The sequence below is a fragment of the Onychomys torridus genome, unplaced genomic scaffold, assembly GCF_903995425.1.
Source record: "Onychomys torridus unplaced genomic scaffold, mOncTor1.1, whole genome shotgun sequence".
NCBI classification, from domain to species: Eukaryota; Metazoa; Chordata; class Mammalia; order Rodentia; family Cricetidae; genus Onychomys; species Onychomys torridus.
The window spans coordinates 114,381-129,019 of record NW_023414046.1 but is presented as its reverse complement, the minus strand read 5'-3'; the positions used below and the strand labels follow the sequence as shown (position 1 = coordinate 129,019).

Genomic DNA, 14,639 nt, shown 5'->3' with positions numbered 1-14,639 from the left:
ATATCTTGTAGGCCCCAGTGAGACTAAACTCCACTCCAATTTTGAGGATTCTTTCCTCCCATTCTCTAGCACTGAAAAACCACTTCATTTCAAGGGGCACACCTTGTCAAAGACCCAGGGCCCTCAAATGAGCTCTTGGTTCCACAGACTACTGAGGTGAAGGGCAGAGAAAAAAACAACCAGCAAGTTTCTCTCTGAGGAGACTTCCACCGTTAAGTCATAGCAAGACCTCCCTTTCTGTGACATCAGGTATTAATTCTGGTGGGATCCTGGCTGGGGACAGAAGGGTACCTGACAAATTATCTGGACCCCAGTTCAAGGTTAGATTGGTTGTCCCTCTGCCCATCTGTTTTTTGCTGTTATTGTTGTTATTTGTTTTGCCTTGATTTCTTTCTTTTTTGTTTTGAGCCTATTGACCTTTCTTGGTCTCTGGTATTTTGTTCTTTGTTTTGTGTGTCTTTTCTGTTTCTTTATTATAAATCTTCCATGATCTGGGCTTGGTTCTGCTGGATGGACAGACAAGATTGATAGGAGGACTGACAAGTCGAACATTCCTTTAAGCTGTGCTTTATTAAATTTTGACATACTTTACTGCCCTATAAATAAGCCCATAATATGGTTATCCCATCATCAAGAAGCACCTCTGATTGTTTTATGAACTGGATGTGAAGCCAAGATGGAGAAGACTTCCATAGCCACCATGACCTTCCCCTTGTTGCTGTGGTAGACAGGGAGGAATGTGACCCAGACACAGAAGAACACCAACATGCTGAATGACAGGAACTTGGCTTCATTGAATGCATCAGGCAGATTCCACGACATGAATGCCATTGTAAAGCTCCCAAGTGCCAAGGTGCAGAGGTATCCCAGGACTCCATGGAAGGCAAAAGCTGAGCCCTTGTTGCACATAATGATATTTTCATGTTCAGCATGATAATCTTGGTCAAGGAATGGAGGAGAAATCCCTAGCTAGATTCCACAGAGGACAAGGTAGACCAGAGTACATATGGGGATAATAAGTTTGGGGCCTTTGATATTATTAACCACTTCACCACTGTCTTTGGAGAAGTGACTTTGAAGGCAATAACCACAGTTATAGCTTTAGCCAGCAAGAGCCACAGTGAAAGCACCTCCAAATGTGATCTGCTGCAGGATACAGGTTGTGGTGTTGGGACGGCCAATGAAGAGCAAGGCACAGAGGAAACAGACATTGAGTGTGATGAGCAACATGTAACTGAGGGTCCTATTATTAGCTTGGACAATTGGAGTGTCTCTGTGCTTCACAAATAGTGCAAGGACCACAGCCATGAGTACAGAGAAGCACAGAGCTATGATTGTGAGAGACATCCTCAAGGGGTCCTCATGGTCAAGAAAACTCACAGCTTTCTGGAGGCAATGCTTCTTCTCTGTGTTTGCATAATGACTCTCTGGACACTTCATGCACTGATACACATCTGATCAGAAATGAAAGTGATCTTTAGTCTGAGCTGAATACATTCATTTTTTTTTTCTAAGCCATTTCTCTGTGTGTGTTGAAAGAACTATTATCTACATTACTTTACTTTTTCTCAGGTACAAAGAAATTCAAACTCTGTGGTGAATAATTTCTTTTTTATACCACCTACCTTCTTTATTAAATATTTCAGTTATTATTTATATGTATATATAACTTGTGTAAATCCAATTAAGCTCTCTTTCCTCTCGTTCCCTCCTTACCTTCTCCCAATTTTCCCTCACAACTTAGTGTGCTCACTATTTCTCCCTTTTAGATATTAATATACAATGAGCCTACTCAGTGGTGCTAATATATGCAGGTTGTGGGGGAACTTACTTTAATATAAGTAACATTTCAGAGTCCATAACCTTAAAGAAAAGTGATGTCCCTCTTTTGGTAGTATTCATCAATTTCCACTAGATTCTCATACAACTCATCGTCCTTATAGTGATATAAATCTAATACACCTTAAACCTTTTATCTCTTATGAAATTTCACTGCCTCTTGTGCTATTGGTAAATCTCTTTGGAAGTCATTAGAATACTGAGTTATAATACATAAACTACCTCATTTCTAATACAACATCATAAGTTATGTCTACATTATGAATTGGACATATGAATAATGCAAAAGAAGGAGAGAACCCTTTGAAATTGTTTTCATAAAATGGTGTTTTTAAACATGAGATCTTAATTTTCTTATCTTTATAAAATACTTTGACTATTTTCTGTTGAGGCTTTAATGAATAGGCATTACTACATTGTTAAATCCTTGAATAGTTCACAAATAACAGTTCTTATTCCTATTGTGGAAAGGTCAGACCTATTGAAACATTTTCAAGGTGTGAAATAAAACAGCCTTGTAATATTTTGCTTTTAAAAATTTGTAAAGTTCCCCTTGTATTTGAAGTACATGAACATTAATTTATGCATGTTGGATTTTCACTTTAATTTTTTTCTGTGTTTTTTAAAAGAAACTAACCACCATATTGATTTCCAAAGAGGCTGTACATGCTTGCATTCCCACCAGCAGTGGAGGAGAGTTCCCTTGCTCCACATCCTCTCCAGCATAAGCTGTCTTCTGTGTTTTTGATCTTAGCCATTCTGACAGGTGTAAGGTGGTTTCTCAGAGTTGTTTTGATTTGCAATTCCTGGATAATTAGGGATGCTGAGCAATTTCTTAAATGTCTTTTAGCCATTTGAACTTCCTCTGTTGAGAATTCTCTGTTTAGTTCTATAGCCCATTTCTTAATTGGACTGTTGGGCATTTTGATGTCTAATTTCTTGAGTTCTTTATATATTCTGGATATCAGCCCTCTGTCAGATGTGGGGTTGGTGAAGACCTTTTCCCATTCTATAGGCCATTGCATTGTCTTGTTGACCGTGTCCTTTGCTCTACAATAGCTTCTCAGTTTCAACAGGTCCCATTGATTGATTGTTTCTCTCAGTGTCTGTGCTATTGGTGTTATATTTAGAAAGTGATCTCCTATATCAATGCATTCAAAAATACTTCCTACTTTCTCTTCTATCATGTTTAGAGTAACTGGATTTATGTTGAGGTCTTTGATCCACTCGGACATAAGTTTTGTGCATGTTGACAGATATGGATCTATTTGCAGCCTTCTACACGTTGACAACCAGTTATACCAGCACCATTTGTTGAAGATGATTTCTTTTTTCCATTGTACATTTTTGGCTTCTTTGTCAAAAATTATATGTTCATAGGTGTGTGGGTTAATGTTAGTGTCTTCGATTCGATTCCATTGGTCCACATGTCAGTTTTTTATGCCAGTACCAAGCTGTCTTTATTACTGTAGCTCTATAAAGAGCTTGCGGTTGGGGATTGTGATGCCTCCAGAAGTTGTTTTATTGTACAGGATTCTTTTGGCTATCCTGGGTTTTTTGTTTTTCCATATGAAGTTGAGTATTATTCTCTCCAGATCTGTGAAGAATTGTGTTGGTAATTTGATGGGATTGCATTAAATCTGTAGATTGCTTTTGGTAAGATCACCATTTTAATATGTTAATCCTGCCTATCCATGAGCATGGGAGGTCTTTCCATTTTCTGACATCCTCTTCAATTTCTTTTTGCAGGGACTTAAAGTTCTAGTCATATGGCGCTTCCTTAGAAAATTGGGAATCCATCTCCCCCAAGACCCAGCTATAGCACTCTTGGGCATATACCCAAGGAATGCTCAATCATACCACAAGGGCATTTGCTCAGCTATGTTCATATCAGCATTGTTTGTAATAGCCCAAACCTGGAAACTACCTATATGCCCTTCAACTGAAGAATGGATAAAGAAAATATGGTACATATACACAATGGATTACTACTCAGCAGAGAAAAACAATGACATCATGAGGTTTTCAGGCAAATGGATGGATCTAGAACAAAATCATCCTGAGTGAGGTCACCCAGACTCACAAAGGCACACATGGTATGTACTCACTCATAGGAGGATACTAGATGTAAAACCAAGATGACTAGACTGCTACACAACTACAGGGAGGCTACTCAGAAAATGGGACCCTAGGAAAGACACAGGGATCACCCAATGACAGAGAAATGAATGAGATCTACATGAACAACCTGGACGACAGTGGGAGTAATGAAGGGCAAGGTTTGAGGGAAAGAAAGCTTAGGGGAGCAGGAGATCCCAGCTGGATCAAGAACAGAAAGGGAGAATGAGGAATAACAGACCATGATAAATGAAGACCATATGAGAACAGGAAGAAGCAAAGTGCTAGAGAGGTCCCCAGAAATCTACAATGATACCTCCACTGTAGTCTACTGGCAATGGTCAAGAGAAAGCCTGATCTGGCCTAGTCTGATGTTTGATGACCAAACACCCTCACTGTTGTGCTAGAACTCTCATCCAATAACTGATGGAAGTTGATGCAGAGATCCTTTCCACGCCCCAGGAGTCCAATTGTTGAGAAAGAGGAGGGACTGTAAGAGTGTTAATTATTGAGACTGAGATTGGAAAAGCACAGGGACAAATAGCCAAATGAATGGAAACACATGATTTATGAACCAAAAGCTGTGGAGCCCCCAGCTGGATCAGGCCCTCTGGATAAGTGAGACAATTGCATAGCTTGAACTGTTCGGGAGGCACCCAGGCAGTGGGACCCTGACCTGTCCTTAGTGCATGAGCTGGCTGTTTGGAACCTTGGGCTTACACAGGGACACTTTGCTCAGCCTGGAAGGAGGGGACTGGACCTGCCTGTACTCAATCCACCAGGTTGAATTGAATTCCCAGGGGAGTCTTGGCCCTGGAGGAGATGGGAATGGAGGGGAGGGGCTGGCGAGGAGGTGGGGGCGAGGGCAGGAGGTGGGAGGACAGGGGAACCCATGGCTGATGTGTAAAATTAAAATACAAATAAATAAAAAAGGAGAAAAAGTACCTAATCACTTTCACTTTTATTTTGTTGATAAAATTTATTAACAGATAATCCAATTTGATTTAGTAGAATAAAACTTATTTATATATATCTTGTAAATATTGTTTCCTTGAGGTTTTGTGACTCATTGATATTACTGTTCTTAGGACCTAATTTCATGGTATGATATCAGACTCTGTTACTTCCTTCTCTTTTATGTGTAGGTATTTATTTTCTTTTGCTTTTCCACTTTGTAATGAATGACTGACATGTAAAATTCCATCCTTTACTAAAAGCACATAATACACATAATAAAACTACTATATATGTGTAGATATTTTAATATATGTATGCACGTGTATATTGTATCTATTTTAAGCTACTGTAAACTTTTTGTATAATATTAAATCAGTAATCTCAGCTTCATAACATAATTGAGACACATAATTTTGTCATGTATATGTATTAATTAGGAAGTATGAAGGACTTTGAATGGGTAAGTGAACCATTCCTACTATATATATTGAAAATATATATGTATATGTATACATACAAGTTATGTGTACATAGATGTTCAGAATGGAGTGTTATAAACAGTTTGAAGGCAGAGGCTATTATATCTCAATGTAAGAAATCCATTTAAGAAGATGCAGAAAGACTTTAAAGTCAGAAGATGTGAAATACTGCAAGGGGAGATGAAATCCAGACAAAGAAGGGCAGTTGAATATATAAATTTTGGGCATGGCATTATGCATACAATGTGTGAAAGCTTAGGCCAGACCAAATACTATCATGCATGGAATGTTGGCATGAGGTCCTACCCTTAACTGAGAAGCTATTTGACCTTATAGCTGATATAAAAGGGAAACTCAATCTTTTTTATTTTTTTTAAATTTTTTTATTAACTTTCTTTTAGTGGGGGATTATCTAGATGCTTTCTCCCTTATTTTATTTAAGAAATGTTTTATTCATTTTACATACTAACCACAGATACTCTGTTCATGCCTCCTCCAGCCCTCCTTCCCAACCCACCTCTCATCCCCTCCTACAAAAGGGGGAAGGCTCCCATGGGGAGTCAGCAAAAGTAGGTACATTCAGTTGAGGCAGGACGGAGTCTCTCCCTCTGCATCAAGGCTGAGCAAGGCATTCCACCAGAGGCAATAAGCTCCAGAAAGCCAGCTTATGCACAAGATATAGATCCAGGTCCCACTGCCAGGGGCTCCTAAAACAGACCCAATTGCACAACTGTCTCCCCTATGCTCAGGACCCAGGCCCATCCTATGAAGCCTCCACAGCTATTGGCCTAAAGTTTATGAGTTCCTATAAACTTGGTTCAGTTGTCTCTGCAGATTTCCCCATTATGATCTTGACCTTCCCTCAACATACAACCCCTCTTGGAGAGCAGTGGATGAGATATCTTGATAGAGGGAGATATTATGAGGTTAGGAAGAAACCAGGTGCTAGGGAAATTCTCAGGAATCAATGAGGATGACCCTAGATTAGACTATAACCAATAGTGGAGAGGATGCCTGAACTGCCCTACCATACTAATCAGATTTGTGAATACCCTAACTGCCATCATAGTACCTTCATCCAGTAACTGTTGGAATCAGATGCAGAGATCCACAGTCAACACCAATGTGAACTCTAGGCATACATCAAAGAGAGGGAAGAATCAGTCATTAAGAGTGTGGCCAATGGTAATTAGTCTGTTCTCCACAAGGGGTCCTGTACCAAAGGGTATTGGGGCAGTAGAAACTGAAGTCAATGAGTCTTTTATTTTTTTTAAACAGAGAGAAGTTAGATAGGAAGAAAATTGGAAGGTCTGAGAGGGTATGAATATGATCAAAATACATAGTATGAAATTCTCAAAGAATAAGTATATTTAAAAATTTCAAAATTAATGTAACCCTGGTCACAAATTTATTATTACATATGGAAATACTAGCTTTTAAAGATTTTTCTTCCCAGTGTAATATGCTGTGAAGAGGATCCTGACCTCCTATTCAAAATGGAGATTCTATATTCCTTTGCAGCTCTTAGGTCTTGGTACAGCTCTCCATAACATATTATTTAAAGTGCCTTGAGGGGCTGGAGAGATGGCTCAGCTGTTAAAGGCTAGGCTCACAACCAAAAATATAAAGTGTCTTGAGAATAGTGTTTCATATACTATTTCTCAAATTGCAGCAGAAAAAAAGACATAATCATAGTCACTAAGGAAACCTGAAATTTTGGTTACATGGTACACTCAAAAATTATATATTGGGGGTACCAAACACAAATTTCTAATCTTCTCACCTGTATGAAAAAGCTTGCTGGGAAAAATCATTATGTCAATTACCTATCCTGCACTTAGGTGAGTCCCAATAATTATTGAAATACAGTTGCTAAGACATCCAAGTTTGTTACTTTATTACCATGTGTTAAATTACATGGGGAAATAAAGCATATTGATAGTTACAGAGGAAAGGTGTTTCCTGTAGCAAATAATCTGTGTGATCATGAACATAAATCAATTATAAAATTCTATGCCTATCTGCACTATTTCAAGACATGGTGATGCACATTTCATATAATCAAATAAGAGAAGGAATAAATTTGTCTGAATTCTCTCTAGATATTTTCAGTTTTTAAGATAATGCAGAATCCTGTAGAAATGTGGAACCATTATCTATAAGATTTCTGCTTACCTGTCTCATTGGAAATCTCATTGTCTGCACAAGGTGTGCAATCATAGCAGCAAACAGCCTTGTCCTCCAGGGAAACTTTCTTGAATCCAGGCCCACAGTTCTCACAGCACACAGACTGAGGAATCTGAGAATAATGGGAGCAAAGTTAACAAATGCTAAGTGTTTATTGAAAACCACAATAAATATTGTTTTTAATATCATGTAATTAACTTGCAGGTTTTATTTTTGTAAATGTGGAAAATTATTTTGAACATCTCTGGCCTATACAATGTTGGTCTGAGAATTATCATAGTGTTAGGCAGTTTGTAGCTTACTGAGGTAGGGACAAGTTTGATGCAGGTTGGTCAGTGAAGACATGACCTAGAAGGTCAAGAGATCTTTCCAGATGGATCCTCTCTGTACTTACTTTCTAATGTGTGGAAAACTGTTATTTCCACCATGATTATGAATCTTGCTTTTCACCCTAACTAGACTTGTAATCACTATGGAAACAAATGTTGGGTATTGCTGAGCATAATCTTCAAGGGAAGTTTAAATGGTTCACTATGAAACTGAGTGTCACCATTCCATTGGCAGTTGTCTCAGAATGAATGAAAATGAGAAAAAGGTGATCTATGGTATTTACTTTTTTTCTGCTTTCTGAGGACATGATGTCATCATTCACCTCATGTATTAAAGCAATAAATGTCAAAACATAAAGACTGAATCCTTATACTGTCAGCCAAAGAAATACTTTCTGAAGTTATATTATGTATGCCTTTATTTGCAGTAGTAGAACAGGACACACACACACACACACACACACACACACACACACACACACACATGCACACTATAGTATTTTCCCTTTTAAGAGACAGAAGAAATGAAATAACTGATTATGGCCTGTAATTTTTAGGCATGGAATAAAAATGACTTACTCAATTTTAGATAGAGTGAAGGGCACTTAATGGAGATATTATATATTGGTTTGAAGGAAAAGTAGCAACTATAGGGACAGATATGTGCCTACACATTTTCTCAGTGGTGGTGTTATCTGGGGAGTTATTGAAATTTTAAGAGTTGCAGATTATTGGTAGAACTATTCAGTGTTGGTGGATTTTGAACATGTATGTGCCTCACCTCAATTCCAGTTTTCACTTTCTGCTTTCAATGTGTGGTCTGAGACACTTTGTTTCAGGTTCCTTCCCATCTCTCCTCCATGAATGCCACACAGTGGCATGCCTCCTGACCATAAATGATCTCTTGTACCTCTAGAAACATAAGTCAAATAAACTCTTTTTTTTCCCAAAAATCACTTTTGGTGATGGTGTTTTGTCATAGCAAGAAAACATAACTTATTTAGTTTTGTGCTGTGAATGTAGAGATTTTCTATATCTGAGTGTCCTGTGAGATATTATGAGGATTGTACATACCATTTCTCAGGTGTACTTAATTTGTGTAACATTGACAAAAAACTAACCCATGAATTACTGAATATTAAGAGACATTTACAGGTAAAATCTTTTATTTTAATTATCAGGGGATGATAAAACACTGTCTTGTAGTAGTTATTTTCTGTCTTTCTCTACTGGTAGTTACATATTAATGGGTTTTTCAATATCAAATCAGAAGTTTTTGTACTAGGGAATATATTTGTTATAATGATAAGTATAATTAATTGAGATAATACATAACTAACCTCTGAATATTTTTCTGGCCATCTTATCATCTGTTCAGACAAAGACAACTGTTGACCCTGGGGAGCATTGGATGAAAATATTCCTACTTTCACTTTTCATCCAATACCCTTTGGAAAATTCCAAAAGTTGAGAATATCATACTTAGTATCATGTAGCTTCTGTTTCAATTCTAAAGCCATGTTGACTCCCACATGGATATTCCTCAAGAAAGGATGAAGCTGAAAGTGAGGAAAGAATATATTTTAAAGTAGATCACAGATGTTGATAAAAATGGATTATAGAATTACTCTCATTTTTCATAATCTCTTTTGTATGACATAACATTAATGTAGGTTTTACTATGGTTGAGCAATGGTAACCTAAGTTAATGGGATGCCATTATACTTCTGAAGGACAGTCAGCCTCAGCAAAATCTTTTAAACATACTCAGGAAAGGAATCAGTGAGTACTGGTTGAAGTAAATCTCAATTATTTTAAAACAAAGCTATACCCGTTTACATTCAGTGTGTGTCTCAAAGTTCAGTGAGTAAAATGTGGGTACTGATGACTAAATGGTAGTTAAAATAAATCATTTACATACTAATACCTTGGGGTGAGCTGTCATTGTTTAGCTTACTAAGAGAATTCTTAGTTTTCTTTCTTTCCTTCCTTCCTCCCTCCCTCCCTCCCTCTCTCTCTCCCTTCCTTCCTTCCTTCCTCCCTCCCTCCCTCCTTCCCTTTCTTTCTTTCTTTCTTTCTTTCTTTCTTTCTTTCTTTCTTTCTTTCTTTCTTTCTTTCTTTTGAGACAGGGTTTCTTTGTGTAGTTTTTCACCTTTCCTGGAACTCACTCTTAGCCCAGGCTGGCCTCAAACACAGAGATCTGCTTGCTTCTGCCTCCTGAGTGCTGGGATTAATGGCATTCGGCACTGCCACCTGGTGAATTCTTAGTTTTCTAATGTAATCTATTAACATGAGAAGATTGTGCAGCTATTGTGACATGGATTTTATATTCAGTAAAATCATTTCCACCTTGCCACTAGCACTTTGTTCCTCAGCAATATGCACACATAGATCTGCACTGACCTGGGAAATAAAATAACAAATGAAGATTTTCCTGTGGTGTTTTATATGCCAATACATAATATGAATATATGTATACAATGCTAAAATACATAATACCTAATTTGGATCCTTGGAGGTTGCCAAAAATATCACAATGTTGATTCTTTAATACAATGGAAGGGATATTACCTGCCAGGGGAAGAACGCCATTCTTTCCCAATTTCCAAATGGTTCCATTTGTACTTGCTGAAGACTCATCTCATGGAGACTGTGGGCCACAGTATAAACAGCTTTGTTTGTATTGTAGCTGTCTTCATTCATTGCCATGACAAAAATACGTCTAGGCAATAATTCCAAGGAAGCATTGGGTTGGCAGTTCTCCAACAGATGACAATCCAGATCTGAAAATGAGCACTTGAAGAATAAAAACCACAATTTAGGAAGGTAATTGTCTTCTGGGTATTTATAAGGATTAACTGTTTGGATAAAATCTTTAAATTTAGCCCCCTGCTCATGGTGTTGTGAAAAAATGAAACTTCCATGGAATGAATCCAGCAAGAAATAATCAGCCATATTAGTAACATCCCACTGAGAGGTCATGACCCAGACTTTCCTTGTCAAAATCTGTTGCCCTAGATTTCTTATTAAACCTTGCAGTGAATCATTGTCACCATAAATGATGATGATGTTGGCCAATGATTCCTGGACCATGCCAAAACTTTTCCAGTATTTGTATGGAAATGAATTCCAGGTGCTTTGGAACATTTCAACAAAAGCTATGCAGACTCGATTTTTCTCCATTTTTTTCTCTTATATCTGATAGAAACTGAATCCCTCTATGGTCATCTGCGACAATAAGACCAATCCAGGTCCAGCCAAAACGATGCATCAAAGAGACCATGACAAGAGCCATAGATGTGCCTCTGGGGACCATCTGGTAGAGAGAGTGAAATTGATCTTGGTCACTCAAGATAGTATAAAAAGGACCAACAGCAAGCTGCAGAGAAAACAAATGGAAACAAGAAGAAGAACAATATCATAAATCACCATCTCTATTCTGCAGGAACTAATGGTAATGGTCTGCATGAGGATAGATTCATCCTGATTTTAAAGACAAATTTCTCTGACAGGACTTTCAGAAATTTATTGGCCTGTCCTCCATTTTTATTAATCCCCCCTTTCTTTCTTTCCAAATGACTGAAATTAGATCTGTCTTCAATTGTCTGGGCACCTGTCATCAATAGCTAAGTAATCCAAATGTCCCTTTTACCTTTACATGCCTCTGAAATGTCAGCAATGGAAATATGGCTCTTTTCCCCACACAACTCCTCACCTGTGGAAATTTGTAGAGCTGAAGCAGTGTCACAATATGGGTAGATCTTGCCCATGATGGTCCTGTTAGTGCAGCAGCTGACTTTCTCTCCTTTACACAGTTATAATTAGAGATGGGAATACTCAGGTCTGAGAGCCAAATAAGAGCATTGAAAAGAATGTTTTTCTCACTGAATGGGACATTATAAAAAATCAAATCCAGAGATATGTTTGGTAAAAGATCCTGTTGATCTCCTCAATGGCAAGTACCAGGGCCAGAACCAACTGGTATATTTTGAAATTATACCTGTATAAATTGAAGAGAAGTACACTTGATGATATTATAGAGCACACATAGCTGCAGATGGATGCAATAGTTTTCTAGTTCAAATATTAGTGTTTATATAAAATCCACAATTAAAATATTCTAATAAATGACTGGAATTCAACTGATTGTGTTACTGTGGTAGGATGATATAAGATCATATAAATATGACCCTTAAATTGGTCATTCCATGATTGCTTACTAAACTTTCTATGTATTTGGTACATTAGAATTTGTCCATGAGTGTAGAAAAAATGATCTCACAAAATATAATATTTCCTGAAGTATTATTCTTTGTTTTGTAGCTTCTACAGTTAGAGGAGAATAAATATTCCTCTACTACAACACACAACTTTCCAAGAAAATACCTTCATCAAAGAGTACCAATTATTGTGACTCATATTTTAAGTAGTTGTGATTCTTTGATAATATTATCTTTTATGAATTTATGTTGCTTTGGTACCATTTGTATATGTTGTTTGTATGTGTATGTGTGTGCTACTGTGAAAATATTTTAAATGATATGATCACAAGATAGAGGACAACCTCCACAAACAGTTCTGTACAGTAGGAGGTGTACTCATGAATTTTCTCTGGATCTGAACTCAGGTAATCTCACTTGCACCTGAAACAGTTTTACCTTCTGAGATATTCCTTATTTTAGTGTCAATGTCTAAAATTTAGAAAAATAGGTTTCATAAGAATATCATAAAATAGTAAAAATCCAGTGCAAGGCATCGGAAACTTGTTTTTGAATTGTCATTTTTGGGAGAATCCAAATGACTTCCTCCAAAAGTATAGGCTGTGGCCCATGCCCTTTATGCCTTTCAGAAAAAGAAGGTAAGGTCCTATTGCTAAAGATATCATACACTTCAGACAATAGGTAAAATTATCTACCTGGATTTACCTGGAAGCCTACCTATTGGATGAAATATTAAGGCAACTCCACATAGTTTAAAGGGAGGTTTATTCTGTGGGGTAATTTACAAGTAAAGGGATAGATTACAGGATCTGGGAGAGGTGAAGTGCAGTCTAGTGGTGTTCTCTGGGGAATTCTGCTTGGTCTACCTCCAGTGTCCAGGATCCAGGAACCAAGATATCCAGCACATCTGGATCTTGGGTCTTAAGGGCTCCTGTCTTGACCTCGCCTTGTAGGCATGACAGTTATTAGAAGTCCCAATGGGGGTAGTGCTTTCAGGTCAAAGCTGAAAATACTCCTCCCTACTGAGGACCAGCTCCCATAGTGACAGAAGTCATTCAAGCTCACAATGAAGAAAGGCCATCAGTAGTCCTCAGTAGTCCTGTCCATCTGTAAGGCCAGTGAGTGACTGCACTAGTCAGCAGAACAAAATATTCTGACAGGTGTAATGATGACACTTGTAGCCTTGGGTAACTCAGTTATGTAAATGGAGTGAAGGCATGATGGGATAGGAAGGAAGCCATGTCTTTCATTGTACTTCTACATATAGACAACTCCCCCTGTATAATGACACTTCTTTATATGGTAGACACAGATCTTTATAAGATGCTATAACTTTTAAAAATTTACTGTTTTACTAATAGCAGGGTGTCTACCCCAAATTAATACATTTTCCATACAATCCCTACACTTAAAAATTAGGAAACTTTGTAGTAGAGGGATCATATGAGCCAGAGAAGCAGGAGAACTGTTGCAAGACATTGTCTTCAAATTAAGAGAGACAACATGAAGACAAGTTAGGGGAGTGATTTTGCAGGATTTATTTGGAAGTGTCAGGAATTAATGTGGCTGAGATAAATTATTTGAAAATCTACATGTATTAATAAATAATTATTCAAAATATTTTATTTTCAAAATAATTGTTTGTTCTTTCTAAACTTTATGGAAAGATGTTATTGCTAAGGACAATATATAGATGAGTCATAGAACATGGAGCTATCAAGCTGATACTGGACTGCAGTCGTTTACCCTAATGGATAACTTTCATAGTTCAACTAGTGTAACAGGAGCCCAGCACTTAGTAGGACCTCAGACTTTAGCACAAGATTCAATAATGGAGGGTCCATTAAGCTGGTAAAACTTAGCATATAGAGAGCACCACCTGTCAACAATGAAAACAAAGACCTAAACCATTAATGTCCATTGTTCTGGGAATGTCTCTAAATGTACTATCTTGCTTTTTGCTTGGATAGTTTCACTTCTGGCTAACTGGTCTGGTTAACTGAATTTTGTAAACTCAGAAGTTGATTTGTGTGCTTAAGTGCTCATCCTGATAAAGTATTAGTGATAGATTGAGATCCTGATCATTCAGTATAAACACAAGCCAACTAATGGAGACATTCTACTGCCTTAAACTCATATCCAAGCAGTGATCTATGGTGAATATCTACAACATTTCTTGAGGTTCCACCAAAATGTCAGAACAAGATCATGAGACATAAGGTGTCTCAGAGGCCCTTAAAGCAAGAAAAAGTGCAGTTGTCAAGGAACACATAGGGAGTTTGTAACCAGAGTTCCATCTTCCCAGGATATCCTTCAAATAATTTCTGCCTAAGGAAATTGACACCGCCAACACAAAAGGAAACATATTAGAAGGGCCCTTGGTCTGTCACATTTGCTGGTAAGTCAGATAAAGGTGCCTTCTCTTTGGACACATAGAAGAGAGGTCAGAGATGGATGCTGATCCAGTGGTCAGGAACCATGTGAGATGACACCGGTTCCCTCTGTCTGTT

At 37.7% G+C, this 14,639-nt stretch overlaps 1 pseudogene; it reads right to left on the bottom strand.

The window, feature by feature from the left end:
* Window positions 1-630: 630 nt before the first annotated feature.
* Window positions 631-14,639, bottom strand: part of LOC118576612 — a 14,068-nt pseudogene continuing 59 nt past the window's right edge.